At 43.7% G+C, this 22,667-nt stretch overlaps 2 long non-coding RNA genes across 3 annotated transcripts in view; one reads left to right on the forward strand and one right to left on the reverse strand.

The window, feature by feature from the left end:
• Window positions 1–22,667, reverse strand: part of LOC126293363 (uncharacterized) — a 1,719,051-nt gene that overhangs the window by 565,249 nt on the left and 1,131,135 nt on the right. The gene's annotated exons all lie outside the window — the stretch shown is intronic.
• LOC126293361 (uncharacterized) overlaps window positions 844–22,667 on the forward strand; it is a 28,062-nt gene continuing 6,238 nt past the window's right edge. The window contains exons 1-2 of one of the 2 annotated variants that reach the window (XR_007552279.1): window positions 844–1,194; window positions 2,713–2,794. This is a non-coding gene — a long non-coding RNA (uncharacterized LOC126293361). The remainder of the gene's footprint in view (window positions 1,195–2,712; window positions 2,795–22,667) is intronic. The other variant, XR_007552278.1, reaches the window with a different exon arrangement.

Here is a 22,667-nt window from a genome sequence, read left to right on the forward strand (position 1 = left end):
CAGCGCACCTGCAGTCCTGATAAAAAGAGGACGTACTTGTCTGCGGCAAAGGGGATGGGCACGGTTGGGATTGGCTGCAACAATGGATGCTGGAGAGAGAGAGAGAGGGTGAGGGATGTTGGAGGGAAAGCGGGGGAGGGGATGGAAAATTCCCCTGCAGGTCCAGGGGGAAAGCGGGGTGGTTAGGGGAGGAAGGCGGAATGGAAAACGCGGGGTCTCTCCCTTGTCCTATCAGACAGCAGGGTTTTGGCGAAAGAGAATCATTTCCCACCCCCTGATCTCGGACGTGCATGCCAATGCGCGCTTATTGCTCTCCGCGCCTGCGTTCTGCCCTCTACCTCTCTCTCTCTCTCTCTCTCTCTCTCTCTCTCTCTCTTTGTCCCTGTCCTCTGGGCGCTGTTCTCCTTTTCTGTCGGTTCCCCGCCTGGTCGCACAGTAGCTCGCCACTTTTGTTCGGAGGCCGGCGAATTTGTGGCGGTAGTGACCGCGCGCTGCCACCGGTATTTCGGCGCGGACGCCGCTGGCTCTGCAGAAAGAAAAAGGAGGCACGGGGGAGGGAGGGAGGGAGAGAGAGAGAGAGAGAGAGAGAGAGAGAGAGAGAGAGAGAGCGGGATGCAGAGAAGACGGAATAAAGGGCGCGGATAAGGACTTCGATGAAAAGCGGGAGGGCGGAGGAGCTGTCGCAGCGCCGCAGCAACCCCTGCCGCTGCAGCCGCAGGGCCGCGGTTTTAAAATTTCGCCCCCCTCCGCGCCTCCTCCCCGCCCCGCGCGCAGCCGCTAGGGGTTGCTGGGGGTGCGTGGAGGGGGTGGCCGTCGGCAGCGCGACGCCGCCGTCCGCCCGGGCCTCGGCGCACACCGGCTCCAGACTCCAGGCGCGCCGCACGCGCCGCCGCTGGCCTCCAGCCAGGCGGCCCCTGGCCCATACCCATCTGTCCCCTTCTCCAGAACGCCCGCTCCGGAACCGCCACGCTTCCCACAACTCCTCTGCCTACCTGTTTTCTCTTCCCGCGTCTCCGACGCAACCCGAGCCCACACACACACACACACACACACACCTTCTTGGCCGGCGGCCGCCTGGAGTGCGTTGTAAACTGAGCGAAGGACAGCCTGGTGACGTCAGGAGCTACGTCACTAGCCGCTGACAGCTGTCCCCGTTCGGCGCGTCGGCTCACGTGAACAGCTGATCGCGAGCAGGTATGTTCTGCGCTGCGCGCTTTTCTCTTATGTTGCGTCTGTGATCCGAAACAGTTGTCCCCTCATTGTGACTATCTGAACATTTATGTTTTACCGAAAATATCAAACCACTTCCTACTTTTTCCATTAATTCTACGAAACGATCAGATTGCAGATTAGGGCCCTGACATCCTGTCCGTAGTTGGGCTGTTGGAGACAGAAAAACAACCTTACATTTCGTAAGGAGCAGTAACTCCACCTATCTCCGAGACTTGCCTTAATCTAGTCGGGAGCTCACGGAAGACTAAAAATACTTATCTCCAAACGGGTATTTGAACCCGTGTCCCCACGAATTCAATATCAGTGCCTGGGAAGGTAGTATCCAGAGGATGGGAAACCTTTAATATAAAAATAGGTGGTCCTTCATGGGATACGTGCAGATGTATGTCAGTGGAGTTGACAGAACAATTATATGAAGTTAGGTGGTGTGGGGAGAAGGAACAGAATGGAACGATCTAGTTAAGTGAGAAAATTTGCTTATTTGTTCCAGTCACAGCTGGGAGATAATTCTGATTATCACTGGGGTTTCACCATCCAGGTTCCACTTCCATATCTCTGGAGGATGGACCAAGAGCTAAGGTCACCCACTGTTTTAACAGCAATAATCAAATGTTTAGGATACACGTACAATTTGTAAGTGTCATGTGGGGGTGCAATGTACCAAATTCAGTGCACGATTTCTGGCTCTGCTAAGTTACCTCTGACAGTAGAATGAATTGTGAATGAAAATCATTTCCTGTACTTTTGTTGACGTAGACGGTATAGAAGTATTTACAACTACGTGAACCCATTTTCGTAACCACGGAGCAAGCTTTGATCCTGAATGAAGACTTTATTCTCATACATCTCGCTGGAAGACGATCTGTTTTTATTCTTCCAAAACACTTCAGTTTCTAAGCCTTTCTCTAGCATACAATCCCACGGTTTTGTGTAATATGCCCTCATGCAGATATTGGTTTGCAAACTTGGTTAAGACTTTCTCTAGGAAAAGATGATTACGTAGACGCCCACAGTACAGTGATTCCGTTTACTCGGAAACATTTCCCATTGGATCGCACAAAACAAAAACAGTTACTAATGAGCGATCGTATTACACTATGCAAATTCTAAGGATATGACGTTTGTCGTACAGGGAGAAAGAAGCATTAACTTATGTTATCTGTAAATGTTGGTGGAAAATCATCTTTGTTCGCGTTTTTCTAGGTGATACTGACAACGTATATCTTATACTGTTTTGTTTCACAGCACAAGGTATTTCTTGTACTATTGCATCAGATTTGGTATATGACTACAGGCGTGACTTAGATTGTGAGCGAAGGCATAACGCTTTGCAATACGCATCATCCAAAACTGTTGTACAAGCGACGAAACCATTTCTTAAGTTGACAGCAATTAATTACAATAATGCTGAACAGACAAATTCGCGCCTGTGACTTTGTGCGTTCTTCCACAAGCTGCAGTTTATTGTTTCTTTTTCAGAAATGGCCATATGGATAGCAAGTGCTGCCGATACACCAATTTCTTCCGTTCGGCAACGGTTGTGATAAGTTTGGAAAAGTGAGTAAGTAGTAAGATTTCTATTGCCTCTCTTTGTTGAACTGCCATCTGAAGTAATTAATCGAAAGTCAAATTAAATGAGTTTTAGCTTATTTTTCTACCTCCCTCCCTGTGTATGGCGGTGGTTGTGATCTGGCTAAGCAGGAAGACCAAGTGAAGTGGTCAACGCAAAAAGGGCTAACCCACGTGAGCGTATTTTAAGATCTTGCATGTTACGTGTTTGGTTAATTTCAAGAAAAAAATATAAATTCAACACGACAAAGCAGTCTATATACTAGATGTTGCTTTCTAGAAATGCACAGGGAATTACTACTTGTCAGCATGTGCTGTTTAGGAACACGCAATAGGTAAAGTGGTCAATCTAATCCTTACTAATTAGAGGGTTAACACTTTCCTCCACTGCTATTTTCAATTCCCACATACAGAGTATAAAAACTGCAAAACTAAACATAACGTATCAAAAACTGAGATGGCCTTCAATGCTTTCGATGCGCCTAAGCTAAGTTTTAATGTCTGAGTACAGTCACAGAATTCTTTTAGATTAATGTGTCTAAAATGTAAGAAAAATTCATTTGCAAGCAGGATATTTCCTAGAAGTGAGAAGTTACAACTTTGCAGCGATAGAGAAACTAGACAACCATCATGACTGTGCAATGTTGGTAGAAGTTATTCGAGGGATGAGTCACTAAGAATATGTTATCAAAGTGTTATTAATATTACAAAAAATCTGCAGCAGCTTACTATTATTTGTAAATATTGTTTAAAAAGAAGAATGCTAGTAAAGTTTACTATTTGGTGAGGTAAAAGTAGTTCCAGAGTTGCAATGTAAGCATGGAAAAAGTTAAGCAATAGGTACTTTTCTCACACGTGGTAAATGAATAAGTAAGAGAATCTTATTCCTCTCTGATAATGTTGCTATAGCCAAAATAAAAAGTAAACATAAATAAAGTAATTCACATGTGTAGGAAAAGAAATGTTGAAATAACCTGAAGAATGGATTCAAGAATCTCTAAAGTATACAAATAAAATTAAGATATTCTGAGTGACTGCAGTTTATTTTAATGTTTCAGTGACAAAAATTGCCTTAACTTGTGTGAGACAACGAAAATATATACAGAACAGTTTTCTTGTAAATTATGTGTAGTGTATTATTTAAGGGGCATTTAAGGTATAAGAATAACATGTATTTTCCAGTATAACTTCTTCTATGATGTAAAATGTATGTTTTGAAAGTTAGAGTTTCAAGTATTCTTGAGTTAGTAAGTAACAGTAGATACGAAGGCATATTTTTATCTTTCAGTTGGCTTTTGAGGTACTTAGCATGTAAGCAACCTCTAAGATTCATTTCAACTCAGTGAACTGGTTGTGCGTAACATTTAAAAATTGCAATTACTGCAGGAATAAGAAATGTAAGTCTCTCTTTGTGTAAATATGTGAATATCTATTCAGATAAGGTATTGTGTTGTTATCGTCATACCAAGATGATGTTCTGTATCATTTTCCTTCTAAACTGCGATAGTCTGTAGAATGCCCTTCATTTTTGAAATCTAATTAATGCTTATGTTGCATACATTTGTGAGTAATCCAAACAAACTTGTATTACTGTGAAGATTTGAAGCAGTCACCTGTGAACAGAAAACTCATCTACGGTCTGCAGTAACTGGTAAATGATAAAGGGTGCTTAAGTAAGAAAACAGAAGGGCGTTGGTGATATGCTGAGAAGAACGTATTAAAGTCATATGTGTTTCTGTGCAAATTGTCCGATATTAGTCTCTCCATCTGGAATGAAACTCACCATGTGTTCAACTTCTATTCGATTAAAAAATTTCCTATTTAAACTGGTCCACACAAAAGCGAAAAAAGATAAACGTAACTGTATCATAGCAAGTCATCTACTGAAATGCTCTGCGGACTTACAGTTTTAGTACAGTTTCAATACTGTACTTTTTACGTTCAGCCGCTCACAGCAGTACTATCATTTGTAGTCTAACTTTGTAGCGAAAACTTTGAGTTTTGTTTTTCAAGTTAAGTACTTCGTTTCTCCAGGGACAATGATATGACGGCACTTTTCATAAATACGTGAGTACACTAACTTCATTAACATACCTTATAAGGACTTTTGACATACATTCGCCTGTTACTCACATATTACATTTTTAAGTAAATTTATTCTTTCCTTTGATTTCTCCACATCTGTAGCATAGTTTACATACTACAACCCACATTTTTAAGCCAGTTGAGTTTAATAACAATTTTAGCACATCTTAAATGTAAGCCCCTAGTTCACTGTCCCCATATTCTGTGTATTCAAACGATTATACAGGAGGGAGATCTACCATCAGACAGATATAGTTTCTCGTGAACAACATCGCTTCGGCATTTGTTTTCTGTTTACACAGTGCCGGCATGACCTCATCGCTGACAGTTCTAATCTCTCATATATTGCTAACAATTATGTAAAATCTGCATTCCTGTAAAACGTTAAGCTCCTTAGTTCCAGATAAGTTCAGCATTTCAGACTCATTTTTCAGATACAAAGAAGAACAAAGTTAATCGTTTTGAAATATAGCCACACAAATAACGTAAAACGGCGTAATGAAATGCTTTGGTACATTTTTCCCAGTCAGAAATTTCACACGCTGTTTAGGAAAAGAGGTATGGTGGGTGATTTGTAGTTTTCGCTGGGAAGAAACTACCCTCGGTCAAAATTACTGAGATGTTTACATTGGGTTTCGCTCCTTAAGACTTGCTCTTAGCGCTGCGTCTTCACTCAGAAATTTCTTGAGTCAGAAGCTCTGATAGTTTTACGTGGATCGTCTTCCTTGGTATTACCAATGTAATGTCTGGAGAGAAATACTCATTCCTCTCAGAGAAACTGAACCTCATGCTATAGGTTGGGTGTAGCTGAAGCTGACAGGTTAATTTAAAATCGTGACAGCAGCTGACGAATCAGTCCATAATTTGTTAGTGACTCATTTTGTATCCGGTCACGTAATTACTGTCCACAAAATGGCTTCCAAGGAGTTTTCAGTTAATACTACTTTCACAAACCGACACTTATCTTTAGCACTGTTCAAACAGCTGTAAATTACTTTCCACTTTATGAGATGATGATTTACTTAATGCCAGATCTTGGAAGCTGCGGAAAATATATTTGCAGGCGCGTTTTCAATCTTGTGGTACATTCGTAATTCATTAGTGAGCCATATTCAGTGCCTTCTGACATGAAAATGGACTCTTAGAAGTTTTGAAATAAGATTCCACAACATTCAAATGTCTTTAAGTGTCTCCGAATCTAGATGTTTTACCGTGGCTGTTAGAGAAGACGTGTCACCGTTTCCCCCCCCCCCCCCCCCCCCTTCTTTCTTCGAGCTCAAAAGGGACAATCAACTAAATCATTAAGAAGAAAGTAACAACCATCCATTTGAAAAATACTACCAGTATCTGTATAACGCTTGTTAAAATTTTTACTGTCCCGTTAGCCAGCTTTCTAGTGGCTCATCACTAGATGTGGGGTATTTAAAGGAAATTTTACACTGCACGAAGTGTGGATGAAGTCACTGGGATTATAGTGCTACTGAAAGTAACGATTTCTTTTGTATAGAATTACTGAAGGTGACTAATGAAACAGTAAAGGCGTCGTAAACTGTCTGACTGTAATATACACGCAACGCGTGTTGAATTCTGCGTCGAGGTACTAGAGGAGAAACGAACGACTCGGATGTAGTTACTGTTTTTGAATGATATCTCTGCGCCTACAACTATCAATTTCAGGTTTAAATTCTGTGCTATCCTACAATTCCGTCCGAAACTATGTGACAGTTCAGAACGTGACAAAGAATTGACAGTAGAGAACGAGGCAAAAGAATCATCGAACCATATTCAAAGAAAATTTTAAGTCCTCTCGAACATGTGATCATCACAGATTAGGATTCACCAAGAGAGGGAGAACAGATCGACCCGTGTCCTTTCCCAAGGAAACCTTTGTTGCGCCTTAAGCAGTTTAGAGGAAATAAGGGTACAACATTAACCCGCGTGATGGAACGAGGATCTGATCCCACTTCCTCCCCAATGCAACACCTTAATCAGTGCATCAAATGGACCACACACGCTCGATTTATCCAATGAGTGCAGTATGATCTGGGCCGCTCGCAAAGTTCAGTAACGCTGAATTACACGGCGGACCACTATTACTTCGCACGTAGGCCTAATCTCGTTATCGAACTACTTACCTTACCGGTTTTCTGACTGATTTAATGTGGTCCGCCATAGATTCCTCTCCTGTACGAACCTCGAGGTAGCACGTCTTGAATTCCTGTTTATGTCTTTCATTATAGTTTTTTTCACCTACAACACCCTCTAGTAACATCGAAATTACTTTATGATGTCATAACATACACCCCATCATTCAGACCTTTCTTCTCGTCAGCCCTTTCCTGCGCAGAACTTTCTCAGTCATTACCTGACCAGCTGTCTTACTTTTCGCCATCTTTCATTAACAGCACATCTCACTCTCTCCGGTCCTCTTCTTACTGTGTTTTCCCACGGCTCGTGATTCACATCCGCAATTCTCACGGATACAAATTATATGTTGTTAATGCCGTTATCTTCATTTCATTCTGCATACTGATGCCAATGATCAAAGGTGGTTCTTCTGTCTTAGGGGGTAATTTCCCATCTCAGCCATGTCCGCTCGTCCGACGCCTTTGCCAAGGTCATTCGCTAAAGACGACTCTCTCCTTATACTTAAAAAAAATACTTTTTCCTATACCCCATCAGCTGCTCAATAAACTCTATTGAAATTTGCAGCTATTCGCAGTCCACATGGGCCACCTTTTGCACTGGACAAAAATTGTTTTAACATCTTGCATTATCAAGTAGCAAACATAATTCAGTATATGTACTGGATGCTGTAAAATTCTCCTTACGAACTTGAAGGATTTCTAAAAATGACTGAGTAGATAATATTTTGAATTGGAACCCATGTCCAGAAACGTACCGTTTCCGTGGTACAACCATTTGAAAAGATGGTGGTAACTGCACCAGTTTTACGGGTAATGTATTTGGCTTGAACCAGTACACTACTTGTTTTAGAATACCACGTATAATAACCGAAGAAACGAAAAGGAAACGCAATCAGTTTTCACAGAGACTGTTGTTTACAGTTAAAATTCTCAACCTGTAGAACCACACTCACGGCTGCTGACGGTGAAGGTACCATTTCTCGAAGCCGTTGCGTAATTGTAGCGAAAAGGGTATGCTATGGAGTCGGACGTTGTGGAGAATGCTCTTGATAAAGGCGACAAGCAGCACTTCCTTTGCTGTGAGTTTCGTCATTCAGAAGGATCACGTCGGTGTATTCTACAAACATTTACTCAGCAATCACAGACACGTGAATGAATCTCGAGCCAGGTCGGAGAGGTCTGACAGACGTCAAATGACGTAAGACAGACCGACGTAATCACCCCGAACCATGACTACTCTGTAAGATACCTACGGAGCACGCATGTTTGAACGTGGGTTCCAATTCAAAATATTGTCTATTCAGTCCCCTCTCCTCGTCCTAGGAGCTTGTAAGGAGAATTTCAGAACAGCCTGTATAATATTTGCCTGTTTGGGTCAATGTCAGTGCCAGTGAAACGACCTTCTATCGCGTTCCTAAAGAGGGTCATTGTACGCATCAGCTGATAGTGGGTATGAATATTCAGTAAACCCATCAGCGCTGTGAAGCATCATGTTGCAAAATATTTCACTTCTGAACGTACCCAGTCCCGTTACTCAAAATCTAAGGAGTGGGTCGTATTGAACCCGACACCCAGGACGTTCGGAGTTGAAGACGCTACGCCTACACGGCAGAGATCCTCAAACAGATGTTGTAACTACTGCGAATCTAAGGCTGGCATTTGAAGTACCCTAAGACTGAGCCTGTGTGATCCTCCGACTTGGAAACGCAACTCTCAGGCACTGATAGGTATTCGTACGGAGTGACTGGCTTCCATTGTGACATTACGTGCTCTGCAAGGCGTTGCAAGAGGTACAATTAGTATTAAACAGCAGGACTTAGCAATTCTGAAACCTCGCCTTTCGACCAGGAGGAGGCAGTACTCCACGCAGAGAGTAGCACAGGGAATGTGGGAAACAGAGTGAGTTCTGCAGAGTTGTGTGCCGCTCTAGAATTAGCGGCGCTGGCTGTACACGGGGGCGAGGGCACAGTCGGCGCTATAGAGATGCCCCAGGCAGGCGCAAAAGCCCGGCGGACAATAGGCGCGCCGGCCACCCCCGGAACAGAGCAACAAAAGGCAGCCCCTAACAGCCTGCTGTAAATCAACCCCCCACCCCAACCCAACCGTACTCCCCCTGTCCCCCTCCACCAGCTAACCCTGCGGCTGCATCATGGCGCCGGTTCCCAGCATCCCCTGCTGCTCGCCACCTACCAAAATGGCCGCCCGAGTGTGCTTTATCTGATTCGTCGAAAAGGGGCGGTTGTCCCCGGGGGTGTCCAGACTCCAGCCATTCACTCTGTTCATCGCCGGCGTTGCCGCAGAAGTTACTTTCTGTCTCTCAAACTCACGTGTGAACACACACACACACACACACACACACACACACACACACACATGGGTACACGCGCACACCAACTTTTACAGACACGAAAGCTGCTTTGATTCCGACAGCTGCGACGGGACAATAAGGTACATTTCCCGGCTAAACAGTAGTTAACGGGACACGTACACTTCAAACTACTGTACAGTACCACAAGATGAGAGAAGGGAACATTATACAAACAGATTCTGTTTTTCCTCTGATTCGCGGTAATTTGCCAATACTTCCTCTTCATGCCGGACTAGCACTAATACCCGAGTTCCTCTGCTACCTGTTACATATACTGGCGTAACTCATAGGATAGCTGCTAGTAACGTATCGGACTTTCCTTCTTCCGGCGTGGTGCAGCGGCTCTACGTGGCATGGAGTCCCCAAATCGTTTGAAGTCCCCTTCAGAAATATTGAGCCGAGCTGCATCTTTAGCCGTCATGCTGAAGTATTTTCAGTGCAGGATTTTGTTCATGAAGTGACCTCTGGATTATGATCCATAAATATTGGATGGGATTCATGTTGGGCGATCTAAGTGGCCAAGTCTTTCGCTCAACTGTCCAGAATGTTTTTCATACGAATCGCGACAATTGTGGTCCAGTAATATGGCACATTGTAATCCATATTAAATTCGTTCTGTGTTTGGCAACATTAATTCCAAGTAGCCGATAGTAACAGTTTACAGTCAACAGTCGGTTCATCTGGACCAGGTGACGCTCTCCAGTCTATGTAAAGACGGCCACAGTGGCCGAGCGGTTCTAGGTGCTTCAGTCCGGAACCTCATGACTGCTACGGTCGAATCCTGCCTCGGGCATGGATGTGTGTGATGTCCTTAGGTTTAAGCAGTTGTAAGTCGAGGGGACTGATGACCTCTGATGTTAAGTACCATAGCGCTCAGAGCAATTTGGACCAGTGCATGTAAACACAGGCTATACCTTTATGGAGTCACCACCAGCTTGCACAGTGCTTTGGATTGATGGCTTCGTGATGTCTGCGCCACAGTCGAACCCCACCATTGGCGCTTACGAAAGGAAATCGGGACTCACCTAACGAGGCCACAGTTTTCCAGTGGTCTAGGGTCCAACCGATATGGTGACGAACCCAGGAGAGGCGCTGCAGGCGATGACGTGCTGTTAGCAAAGGCACTCATGTCGGTCGTCTGCTGCCACAGCCCATTAACGCCAAATTTCGCCGCATTGTCCTAACGGATACGTTCGTCGTACCTTCTACACTGATTTCCACGGTTATTTCAGTCAGTGTTGCTTGTCTGTTAGCACTGACAGCTCTACACAAACGCCGCTGCCTTCGGTCGTTGTTGTTCGCAGTGAGAGGTAACGCCTAAAATTCGGTATTCTTGACTGTGCATCTCGGAATACCGAGTTCCTTAACGATTTCCGAAATGGAATGTCCCGTGCGCTCAACCCAAACTACCATTTGGCGATCAGACTGTTTCAATTCCCGTCATGAGGCCATATTCACGTCGGAAACCTTTTCGCATGAGTCAGCTGAGCACAAATGAGAGCTCTGTTTATGCGCCGCCATTTTATACCTTGTGTACGCGATACTCGTGCCACCTGCGTATGTGAACATCGCTGTCCCGTGACTTTCGTCACATCAGTGGATTTCAGCCTCCTTTCTCCTTAACAGCTCCCTTTAATATCGTCGAAGCTGGTCCGCATTTTCTCAACATACGGTCCGTCATCTTACGCCGTCCTCTAGGCTGTAGTTTCCAAATATTCCTTTTTACTCCGACACTAAGGAAAATAACCACATTTCTTAGCAGTCCAAGTAATTTTCTACATTCTTTTATAGCACCTACATTTCTAACGATTTGGTTTCCATTTTTCCGTTTTCCCCACATCCCAAATGCGGTAACAGTTTGTAGGAAATTGAACGAACTGATACGCTTAGGTGAAGTAGGTGAAGAAGGTGTCGCTTTAGGATCATTGGCAGAATACTGAGGAAATGCAAAAATGCGTTCAATCTTCGAAGTAGATTGTTTAAAAAACACTTGGGCTGAAGTATGCGACTAACATAGGACACAGAACTTCTGCGGAAAGGGTAGCACGAATCCTCACAGGTTCGCTTGACCTATGCAAGGGCGTCACAGAGACGCTGAAACACTGAACTGGCAGATGATAAAAGGTGGCTGCAAACTGTCTCGAGAAAACTTACGAAGTTTCAAGAGCCAGCTACCACCGGCTACATACATTAGGAAGAAAAGATAAGAATAATAAGACGACGGCCAGAGGTGTTTAAATAATCATTCGTCCCGTGCTTCGTACGTGTATGGAACAGGAATAGGCACTAACAGACACGTGCGCTTCACAGTGGTTTTCAGATTAGGGCTTCACATAGAAATGTAGCTACTCCAAACTCCCTGAGTCACAAAAAGAACAAAATTCACTCGTTCTTGTATCACCTGTCCTATTTACACTTGTTGCCTAAGCAAAACACACAGCACCACAAACAGGACAGGACAGTTGAGCAACCAACCTCGGGCAGGCGTACTGTAAAATCTAGCAGAGTTTCAGGAGAACAAAGCTTCGTTTTCTCTCACTGGATTTCTAGTGGAAGCCTTGCTTCCCGTTCGAATGAACTCCGGCCAGCGAACTTTTAGAGTAATGAAATCCACGGAAGCAGCAAGATTAAAATCCCCATCGAATGAATCAGTTTTAGATTTTCCGTAACTTCCCAAAAACAATTCAGACGAATGCCGGAATGGAGTCTTTGAAATGAACATGCCTTTCTTCCTTCGCCATCCTTTTTCCGTTCCTAGATTCCGTTTCGCCTCTTTCTTTACCGTCGTCGGCGGGTCGCCAAACTCTTTCCTTCCATATTTCTTGGTAATAACTTTACCGAACTGTATCTCTGCATATCTTCGGCGTCCGCTGTCCGTAGTTATGTCACTTCAAACTCATTGCACTTTCCTAATCCACCTTTCTATTACTGTTCCCAGCCACAGATTTCTAACTCCATTCCACACCTCTCCGTTTTATTACGCTTAGATCTTCAAGCTATTTACCATATTTTCAAGTTGTTTACCAAGTTTGAGAAATTTATCAGCGATGTTTGCAATCGGATAATTGTGGACCTGTTTATATGACAGATTGCTTTCCTTTGCAGAGTTCTTCTCTTGGCCAATTCTGCTGAAACTGGTGTGTATGCCTACTTGCAAATGCGAGACGATTTCACTGATGAAATATTCCCGGATCATCAGCTGACACGAGGTGTCCTCCTGCAGTGAATTTTTGACGCGTTTCCTACTTGTCATCATCAGAATACGCCTGAAGATGACTAGTACGAAATTAGCCGAAACGTCGCTGCACGACGACGCCGTGACTCAGCTGGTAACTCGAGAAAATTTAATCAAACATCCATACTCTGCGTTCACAAGTCTCATGAAGTAGATTCATTCATGCTCGAATACGCCACTGTACAAGTTGTTACTCAACGAATTTTGTTTACATGCCCTCCACGCCGACAATATGTATATGTGTGTAGACAGTTCCTCATTTTACTCCAAGGCCTCGAAACGGATCCTGCAGAAAGCAATATGTGTTACGAAGACGTACAATTTGATGGCGAACATCGACATACACTGTATTAATCGCTTGCTTTTGTTGCAGGGAAATTATAGATTAGTTTTTACTTAAATATGACATACACATCGAAGATTTCTCAACACTGTGCAATCCTGTAACAATGGTACTAGCGCGATCGCTAACTTATTGAACCACGACAGACGGCTATACTGTAGATTCAAGACACCTGATTCTTCGGACCTGTTTCCTTTTCTAGTTTCTACTAATGTTACATAAAGCCACGGGAGACATATATTTCCAAGTAACTACCTGTACTCACAAATATGCCACAAATGGAAGTGACCATTGCAGGAGACATTCAATTGCTCATTTACACAGCCATTTCGTCGCCGTTGCTACACAGTCACTGTATTCACTCGCGTACTGTGCCAACAGTTGTAGCAACAACATAATCTCATTTGTTACACGAAAAAAACATCGAGTATCAACAAAGTTGTTTTTTGCCATCATAAAAAGTGATTTGTCAGCTATAACCCCTCATTCGTTTTCCGAGGAACTACAAATCATTTCCCAACTAGCCAGAGAATCAAATTTCACTGCAAATATTTTTTTAGTATGTCTGCTAAGAGTGTTTTTTTATCGAACCAGGTCCCCTGCTGATAAAATAAAACGATCTTGAAACAGAACGTGATAATTCCACAGCGAAGAGACCTGCTTGGTTAACTAATCCGACACAGTGCGGCTATCCCCCGAGCGCGTAGCCACACGAAAGGATTTCCAGTCACTTAGCAATCCGGAGTAATTGGTTGCAAATGTGCTCTGCGAAGGCCTTTATCGATTACCATAAAGATGGCTGGGCGGCTTTCCGAACGATCAACAACGAGCAAGGAGTAATTATAAGGATGCGAAACAAAGAAAGACACATCCTGCGGAGGTAATTATAAATCCTTGAGAGCGACCGTAAATCATGACGGAAAGTATTTTTAATTAAGTTCCCTGTAACGACCGTTCGAGGCCGATAGCAGTGTCCGGGCATTCCGGATCTTGAGACTGATTTACGATGCAACCCACCGCAGGTAATGAATGAGATAGAGGAAGTAATGGCGGCTTTTTATTGGTGTGGGGTCGAGATACGCCCGTAACCTTCGATGCGAGTCGTTCGGCGAAGTACTGCTACGGCGCTTTGGACTAAAGACGAAAAATAGAAATAAATGATATTTCTTCAGTGTTCTCTTTTCATTTTAAAATTGCAACTGAGCGAGAAATAGGCAACGAATACTTTCCCGGGGAAAGTAAAATGACGTTGGGTTTCACGGAAAGGCGTTCAAAGCGACCACTGTTGTGTAGTTCAAAGAGATCACCATGAAGCTACCATTACAGACTGAAGCAAGAGTAGATCGACAACATTCCAACATCGATTCAACCCAAAAATCATACGGAAACTTCTGTAAAATGTAACAAGGGCCTTTCTTGAAAACTGTAACAAACAAGTTTCAGTCACATCCGTGGTCTCTGGCTCACGATCTCTTCGTTCGATGATGGAGAAGTTGTTCACATATAGGTCTGTTCTTTCCTCCTGCGGTCAATAAAATGAGACATAGTTGAAGTAATTTTCAGACGAATGTGTCACCTGACAATTTTAGATGAATGTGTATTATGCTGTGATTTAGTTGGTCGGAGTACAGTAAATTTTGGAAACCTTAGTAGCCATCATTGTTCCAAAAACCGTCTTATACCAAAGTAGTAATGTATCCTAGATCTATTGCTTTCGTCGAGGAATGTAGTGAAGAGCTTTATTGAAGCGTATTGCACATGTTTACGATAATCTACTGTCGCCGTATCTCATTTCCAATGTCATAACATGCGCCCCTGAAGTCTTTAACACTGTCCTTTCTTTATCACTATTATTTTCTTTAAACCTCATTCGTAGATCCTAAAGTAAATCTGCCTGCAGATATAGTTCATTTCTTAGGACTTCTTACTTTATTTGACGATTGTAGAACTATCCAGAAACCAATCAAATTAACTTGAGAAAGCAATGCACATTTCGCAAGCAACTGTGAAACGTATGGTATGAGGTTCTTCGCACAAAAATTATTCACGGTATTTCCTGTCCCATTCGTTTATAGAACAAAGACTATAAAATGTATTTGTTTGTACGTCAGCAGGCTTAGCCTTTATTCTCTCGATTAGTGTCAGGTGGCTGAGAACACACAATAGCTTTACGCTCTGTTTTCAACGGTGTTTCTTTGAACTGGCGTATACGTGTATTATACAATTTTGTGTTCCTCGAAATGTCATCCACTTGTCAGAAACGAAGCTACTAATTCCGAGATTACGAAAGGACAGAAATCACTGAGGAATACGATATGTGAATGTCAGACTGTGACATTACGTATCACGTTAACAAAATCGCGTTTACCGTTTCGGTATGCACAACTTGTAGATTCTGCAGCTACACAGGAATGATAGCTTACATGAGAAAAAGTAATGAAACGTTAAAGGTGAAAACCGTTTAGATGGAAAGACTATCGAGTACGTTTGTATCACCATCACATCATCATTCCACGAAAAGCAGCACGATGCACCGTTACGTATTTCCATTGCACGGACGACATTGACATTTTAGTGGTCGAAACATTCGGAGAAAATAGATTTGTTGTTTCACAGTTCATACAAAATAGTATTCGATTCTGATTCACTGTAAAATGAACAACTTTATGAATCAAGAGAAGAGGCGTACGTGACCTTTTATTTCCGCAAATATCAATAAAACAGAAATAACAGTGTTCGAGCGGAGTGATTCCTAAACGAGGCTCAGTTGTGCAATAAAATGAGATATAGCGCAAGTAATATTCATGTGATAGGATATTTGACAATTTTAGACGATGATCGCACTACAGTGTTGTATGAATGTAAGTGGACGTTTTTGTTGTGATTCGGTGAGTTTGGGGTAGAGTAAGTGAAGTCGAAGAACTGGAATTTTCGATTTGTTACTAGTCTCTCCGAAAATGGAAGGACTTAGAAGATGTAGGCTATTAAGCGAGCGCACCTACACACACACACACACACACACACACACACACACACACACACTTGCCATAGTAATGACGAACAGATGGTATTTCTTTGCATGCTGGTTGAATAGGATTTTCTGCCGAGTTTATAACAAAAGCTGAACAAATGACACAGTGTGCCCCCTTTAATGTTTCTCCCCTCACATCATCTCATTCTCCCGCGTATGGCTCCGCCCCGCCCCCTCAATCTCAATCTCTCTCTCTCTCTCTCTCTCTCTCTCTCTCTCTCTCTCTCTCTCTCTCTCTCCACTCCGTTCTTGTATCAACTTTTCTGTAGTTGTGAGATCACATACCACGTTTTAAGATGTAAGATATTTGCAATCGCTTCGTTCGCAATTGAAACATTTGTAAAATATGCATAACTCTTTGTCTCACAAGTATAAAAATGCTTTCTATTTTTATGGACAAATGGAAATGATGAATACATTTGCCAATATTTGCCTTGTTCGATTACTGATAAGAACTTTGCACCGCCGATTATTGTTACTGTATGTAAAAAAAATCCAGAAAAGGACCCAGATTTGTAAAGCTTAAGGCAAGAATGCATAGTTTTCTCAGTCGCAGTGCTAACTTTTTCCCCATTACGAAGATGATGGGAGGAATGGGTGTTGTAACCAACAGCCACCACTGTTTTTATGTTTCGGCTGTAGTAGCTGGGTCGAACTGTGCACTACTGCCTTAAGCTGGCATCGCTCAGGGGAACCGTTCAATGTGTCAGCTCTGGTAAATTCAGTACGCCACAGTTTGTCGTCGCTGGACCGGAAGAGGAGAACAGAAACGCCGCCGGCTGCTGGTGGCGGCGTTCACCACGATGGGAACCGTCTGTACGTATACTGAATGTATCCTGAGTGCTTGATATCCTTTCCGGTATACCTTCAGTATACGTAACAGGGGGTGGAGTCCCGGTTCTGCGAATGGAGCTTCACCGGACTCCGGCGGACCTCAAGCGTCTCCTTGTTTGACTCTTCGGCGGTTTCTGCAGCCGCCGAGTCACCTGTGTGGAGTGTGGAGTGGGGACGCAAGGTGACGGATCAGGCGCACCTGGCCGAGGTACAACAATAGCTGTGTAGTGCGCCAAACTTTTTAGAGAATGTCTTTTTAAATCTGCTTAGTTTGGTAGCATCGCTTATCAGTTAGATATGTAGTCTAAATAGTTACGGACTGATCTTAATATTTGAATCCCTTGTGTCTTTTTTCGACTTGGTCGCGAGATACTATACCTGAATCAGAATAACAAAGTGGTCGACAGTTGAGCTGGGAAATTGGTAGTGGGTTGTTGTCAATCCGGCATACGTGCAGGCAGCTCTCATGGGGTTGCGTACTGAATACGTTCGTATTTTGTCCGTTAACGCGCAGTACTCTGTTCGCTTTGCAAGATAAGAATAGTCTTTACCGCTCACGGAAGTAATCTTACAACTGGCTCTACCCATTCCATATAAGAAAAATACTGTGCCGAGAAACAAAGCGTGTAAGCAGTAATCACAACAATGACGCTAGTAACCGCAAGTGTTGTGTTGCGGTAGCACAGCCACACGACAGCTGTGTGCAGCTCAGAGAGTGTGGCCAAACCTCGAGCTCTGATTGGCTGTTGCTATAGTAGCTGTCAGTCACTTTGTTACTTCGATCCAGATATAGTAAGATATAAAAATGATATTGTTTTGCAGACCTGCTCGTATAGCTTAACGCGCAGCGCGCTACCTGGCAACACAGGAAAATTCTCGAGACCTGGACCAAATCCACGGTTGAATGAAAACCGTTTTCGTACACCTGCCATTGCGAGAGCGCTTTTTAGGTGGTTTTCCACTTTCGTTTAGACAAATGCTGGGATCGTTTCGAATCTCCGCCTCAGAAAATACGATACACGAACAGTTGAAGTACTATAACACAAGAAACAAATTCTACACGATTCACAGGCGGTTAACGCACAGTATTTCCCTCACTTATCTTACTATCATCAACATCTCTCCTCCTCCTTCCCCAAGCCCTGACTCCTTGAAGAGTTCAACTCCCTTGTAGGCTTATAAAACAACCTCAGATGTCAACTTACTCGACACATCGAGAGAAAGTACCGTAAATGTTTGAAATTTTATCTGTAGTTTATTCATGGTGGTCTCAAATACTGGGTAAATATATTTTGTGTAATTTCCGTGCTGTGATTTATGCAGTCTCAAGACGTATATCCAATTTCTATCTCTAATACTTGTCTTCTTATATAAAACTTTTAACGTGATAATATACCTGTTGATGAGTATATAGTGCTAAATTTTTGAAGTCTGTCAATGACTATGAAATACTCAAAATCAGTTTTTTCCCCTCCCGAATTCATTAGATACGCAACCTGTAAATACTAGCAGGGACAGTTTTAGCCTTTTAGGGGATGGACGAAAACATGGAAACACCTCACGGAATTCGAGGTCTAACATCAACTCAGATGACTGCCTGGCCTCTAGGTTACCCTCCGCGTTTGACCACGAACGGCACGTGTGCAATGTCCTCAATGCGTTAAAATGCCAGTGGTGGTAACAAGCGTAATCAGTGTAGTCATGAGCTAATTATGGAGCAGCTAAGTGTATTCGAACGTGAGGAAATTGTCGATGCTCGTAACCAAGGTAAGCGAAGTGTTTGGTGTTTCAAGAGTCACCCTGTATAAAGTTTATACAGCATACAGGAAAAACGGGGAAAGCATCATCCGGTAAGTCACATCGCGACCAAATTGTGTGTTGAGTGATCGTGAGTGACGTTCACTAAAGATGATTATGACAACAGCTGCAAAAGTCACTCCAGGACTGTAGGTCACACTCGCGAGCCCTTCCACCAAAACAGAAAGGGAGCTCCATAATCTGGGGATTGCAGGGAAAGTTGGAATTGCAAAACTACTCACCAGTGATGCAAATGCCTGTAACAGCAGAACGTGGTGCCGAAGCCATAAAACTTTGACTATAGAGGAAGGCAAAAAGCCATTAGGTTGGGTGAGTCCAGTTTCAAGGATTATGAGAATATATTGCATGATCAGATCCATCCCATGTTACAGTGTTTGTTTCCCAGTTGTGTTGCTGTTTAACAGGAAAGGCCCACTGAAAGCTCGCATCGTCCAAGGCTCGTTTGTAGAGCATGAGGATGAATTGCCCCCACACCCCTGGCCGCCACACTTTATCATTGAGCTTTTGCGGTTAACTTTTGGAGAGAAGTGCGCATAATGACAGCTACCCATCCCCATCATTGTCAAGTGAACTTGCAGTCATATTGCAGGAAGAATGGCGTACGTTACCACTGAAAACCACAAAATACCTGTACATTTGCATTCCTAGACGAGTGGAAACTGCTTTCAGTGCCAAAGAGTTTCCTACACCGTATTAGTCATGACAGCGTGTTGTGCTTTTCGTTTTCCCGTATTTTTGTCCACCTGCTGTTGTTGTCCCCTCCAAGGCAATTCGCAGCATCTGGCATGTCAGCTGGCACCAGCGATCTCTGTACTGTCTGTGTGTAGAACTCCGGTTCCTCAGCATAGAAGTTCCGCGTGTCTTCCAATTATAGCACTTTAATTGCCTGTAGATGGACAGAGTGTTTCGATCGGTTGTGTTCAACGATTACTTACTGATTTTCAATTACGAACCTTATATCATGGACCGTAACAGCAGCTGAAGCAGGAAAATCTGACGCCACAGGGAAGTGTAATACGTCATTACAAGAGGCGTGCATGACCAAAATAAAGCCTTCCCTAACGCACGTTACGAAGTTTACAATTTTACTCCTCCAGATATATTTCGAGTGTTTTGTATCGTTACTTTTCGCTTCCCGTTGGAAGGTGACATGTTGTCAATTTAGACCACGCGGAGCACACATCAATGCAAACGATTTTGCTGAAAACTCGATATTTACGTCCTGTTGAAAAATATTTGTATTGTTGCATTTGCAGTACTGTGTGTATAACAACGAGTGGCAGAACAAATGCTAGCAGTCTCTGTTTGATTACGCGATCTGTCACAACCGATAAATATTTGGGGGTAAGATCCCAGGGCGATTTAATAAGTAACGACGACGTGAGATTAGCTATAGGTGAAGTTTCGTTGTAACTGGTTGAACGACTCTAGACGAATGTAACTCGCCCAAGAAGAAGGTTGTTTGCTGAAGATTTATTCGACTGCTCCTCGAGCAGAGATACTCATTCAGGGGAAAATTTACGAGGCTGTATGAGTGCAGGATACAGAAGTGATCCAACGGTTTCGCTTAACATGTAAGACGGTGAAACCGAGGTACTCATCCAAACCCAGAGCGGCAATCACTCCGGAACAAGGACGGTGCGTCTCAGAAAGCAGCACTGTTGACATTCCAGTAGCATTCGTTGGAATAAAGATCAGTCATTATATTAGAAACCCGCTTGCTCCCCACCAAAAATACACACTGATCTCGCGAAACGTAACATGGAGAAATACACTGCTTGATGAAAGAAGTGAAAACATCAGAAGTGTAAGAGGAAACAAAATGGGACCTCACAGGTTGATAGGGTACGTACGCCTGTTCGGTGATTAGAAACTCAAGTCAAATTTATGCAGAACTTGACGGTATGTGCCCACTTATGTACGAGATTGCACTCCTCTGGTCTGGATTCATGGACAAATTCGATTGGGACGTGTGTCATATATCCTCTCACGAGACAAGAAGGCCCACAGCTGTTCTGACATCCAGTGTCCTGCCACGGCGACACACCTTCTGTTCGAACTGGTGCCACGCGTCTTCTACCGGGGCAAATCTGGAGACATACTGACCATGTGAGTTCCTCAGCAGCACACCGACAATGATGCAAGCTGAAGAAATGAATTAAAATTCGTGCCAAAGTTGGGGCTTGAACCCAGGACTCCTTGATTACTATGCTGGAATGCTAACCATTATAGCACAGCAACACTATGGCTGACATTGCGGCACGGACTACCCAAGTCCAATGTCCTCTTAGGTAGTCCGTGCAGCAATATCAGCCATAGTGTTGCGGTGGTATAATGGTCAGCATTCCTGGCCAGGACACAAATTTTAATTCATTTCTTCACCTTACACCATTATTGTGAATGAAGGGAACACTCAAATGTCTCGAGGAAATTTTAATTATAAGATCACACAGACAGTCTATAGAGACACGTGCCATCTCTGGACGAGCAACGTCTTGTTGAGAACTAGCACCACAGTAGTGTCGCTTGGAAAATAAAATATGAAGACGCAGGATGTGCTTGACGTATCGTTGTGCCGTAAGAATTCCCTCAATCACTGCCAACTCTGACCTGAATTCACGACCGATGGCTCTCCACATCCTGACACCGCTGTGTGTCTCCATAAAAACCTGGAATGATGGGAACTCCTAGCACGTCTCCAACATATGCGCCGACGATGATTGTCATGGGAGTGCTGAACAGAAATACACCAGTGAACACATTGTGAAAGCATTCATCAGCACTCAGAGTTGGAGTTTCCCTGTCGTGATCGGCGTTACCGGCAGCCTAGACGTAGGACGGTAATTCTCTAGACAGACTGCTATTAGTCTCCGAACAGTGATGCTAGGAGACATAGAATGCCACTACATTCTTTCAGATGCAAAGTTCCCATGTGAAGGGCTTACGATGAGCTTGGTGCAATAATACGGCGTTCCTCCCTTGCATTCGTTAGATATGGTCGACCGAAACGTTAACTATGACTGAACCTGCCTCCAACATCCGAAGCAGTCCAACATCGGGCCACTGTTAGTTACATCGTAACGCACCACAAATTTGGATATGGCCCGATTCGACCAGCTGGCCATATGGAGACCTAGAATAACGCCCCTCCCACACCCTCGTCAGTTGCTGATGCCGCTACGTCAAGCGAATACGCGGCAGCTCTACATCTACATCTATACTTCGCAAGCCACCTGTCGGTGTGTGGTGGAGGGTACTTTCAGTACCTCTATCGGTTCTCCCTTCTATTCCAGTCTCGTGTCAGTTACAGTGCTGATCACTCGTCATCTGATGCTGTTCCCGTCACTTTCACACAGAGGCAACCAAAGTCGTGGCATAGCTCAAAATATTGTGGTAGACCTCCTTTCATCTAGCGCAGCGCAGAAACTCGACGTGGCACGGGCTCAACAAGTCGATGCGAGTCCCCTGCAGAAATATTGAGCCATGCCGCCTCTCCAGCCATCCAAAACTGCGAAAGTGTTGTCGGTGCAGGATTGTGTGTACGAACTGACCTCTAAATCTTATCCCAAAAATATTCGTTGAGATACATGTCAGGCGAACCGGATGGCCAAACCACTCACAAGAGTTGTCCAGAATGTTATTCAAACCAGTTACTAACGATTGTGGCCCTGTCAATGAGGCATCATTGTTTGGAAACATTAAGTCCATGAATGGCTGCAAATTATCTCTAGCCAGCCTAACGTAACATTATCCAGTCAATGATAGGTCCAATTGGTCCGCAAGACTGAGTCCATTCCATGAAAAAAAAAAAGGTCCACGCTATTATGGAGCCACCACCAGATTGCACAGTGCATTCTTGACAACTTGGGTCCACTGCTTCGTAGTGCCCGCGCTACAAATCGAACCTTACTATCAGTGCATACCAACTGAAATAGGGACTCATCTAACCAAACCACTGTTTCCCAGTCGTCAAGGGTCCAACTGACATGGTCAATAACCCAGCG

Source organism: Schistocerca gregaria, chromosome 10, assembly GCF_023897955.1.
Source record: "Schistocerca gregaria isolate iqSchGreg1 chromosome 10, iqSchGreg1.2, whole genome shotgun sequence".
In the NCBI taxonomy this organism is placed as follows: Eukaryota; Metazoa; Arthropoda; class Insecta; order Orthoptera; family Acrididae; genus Schistocerca; species Schistocerca gregaria.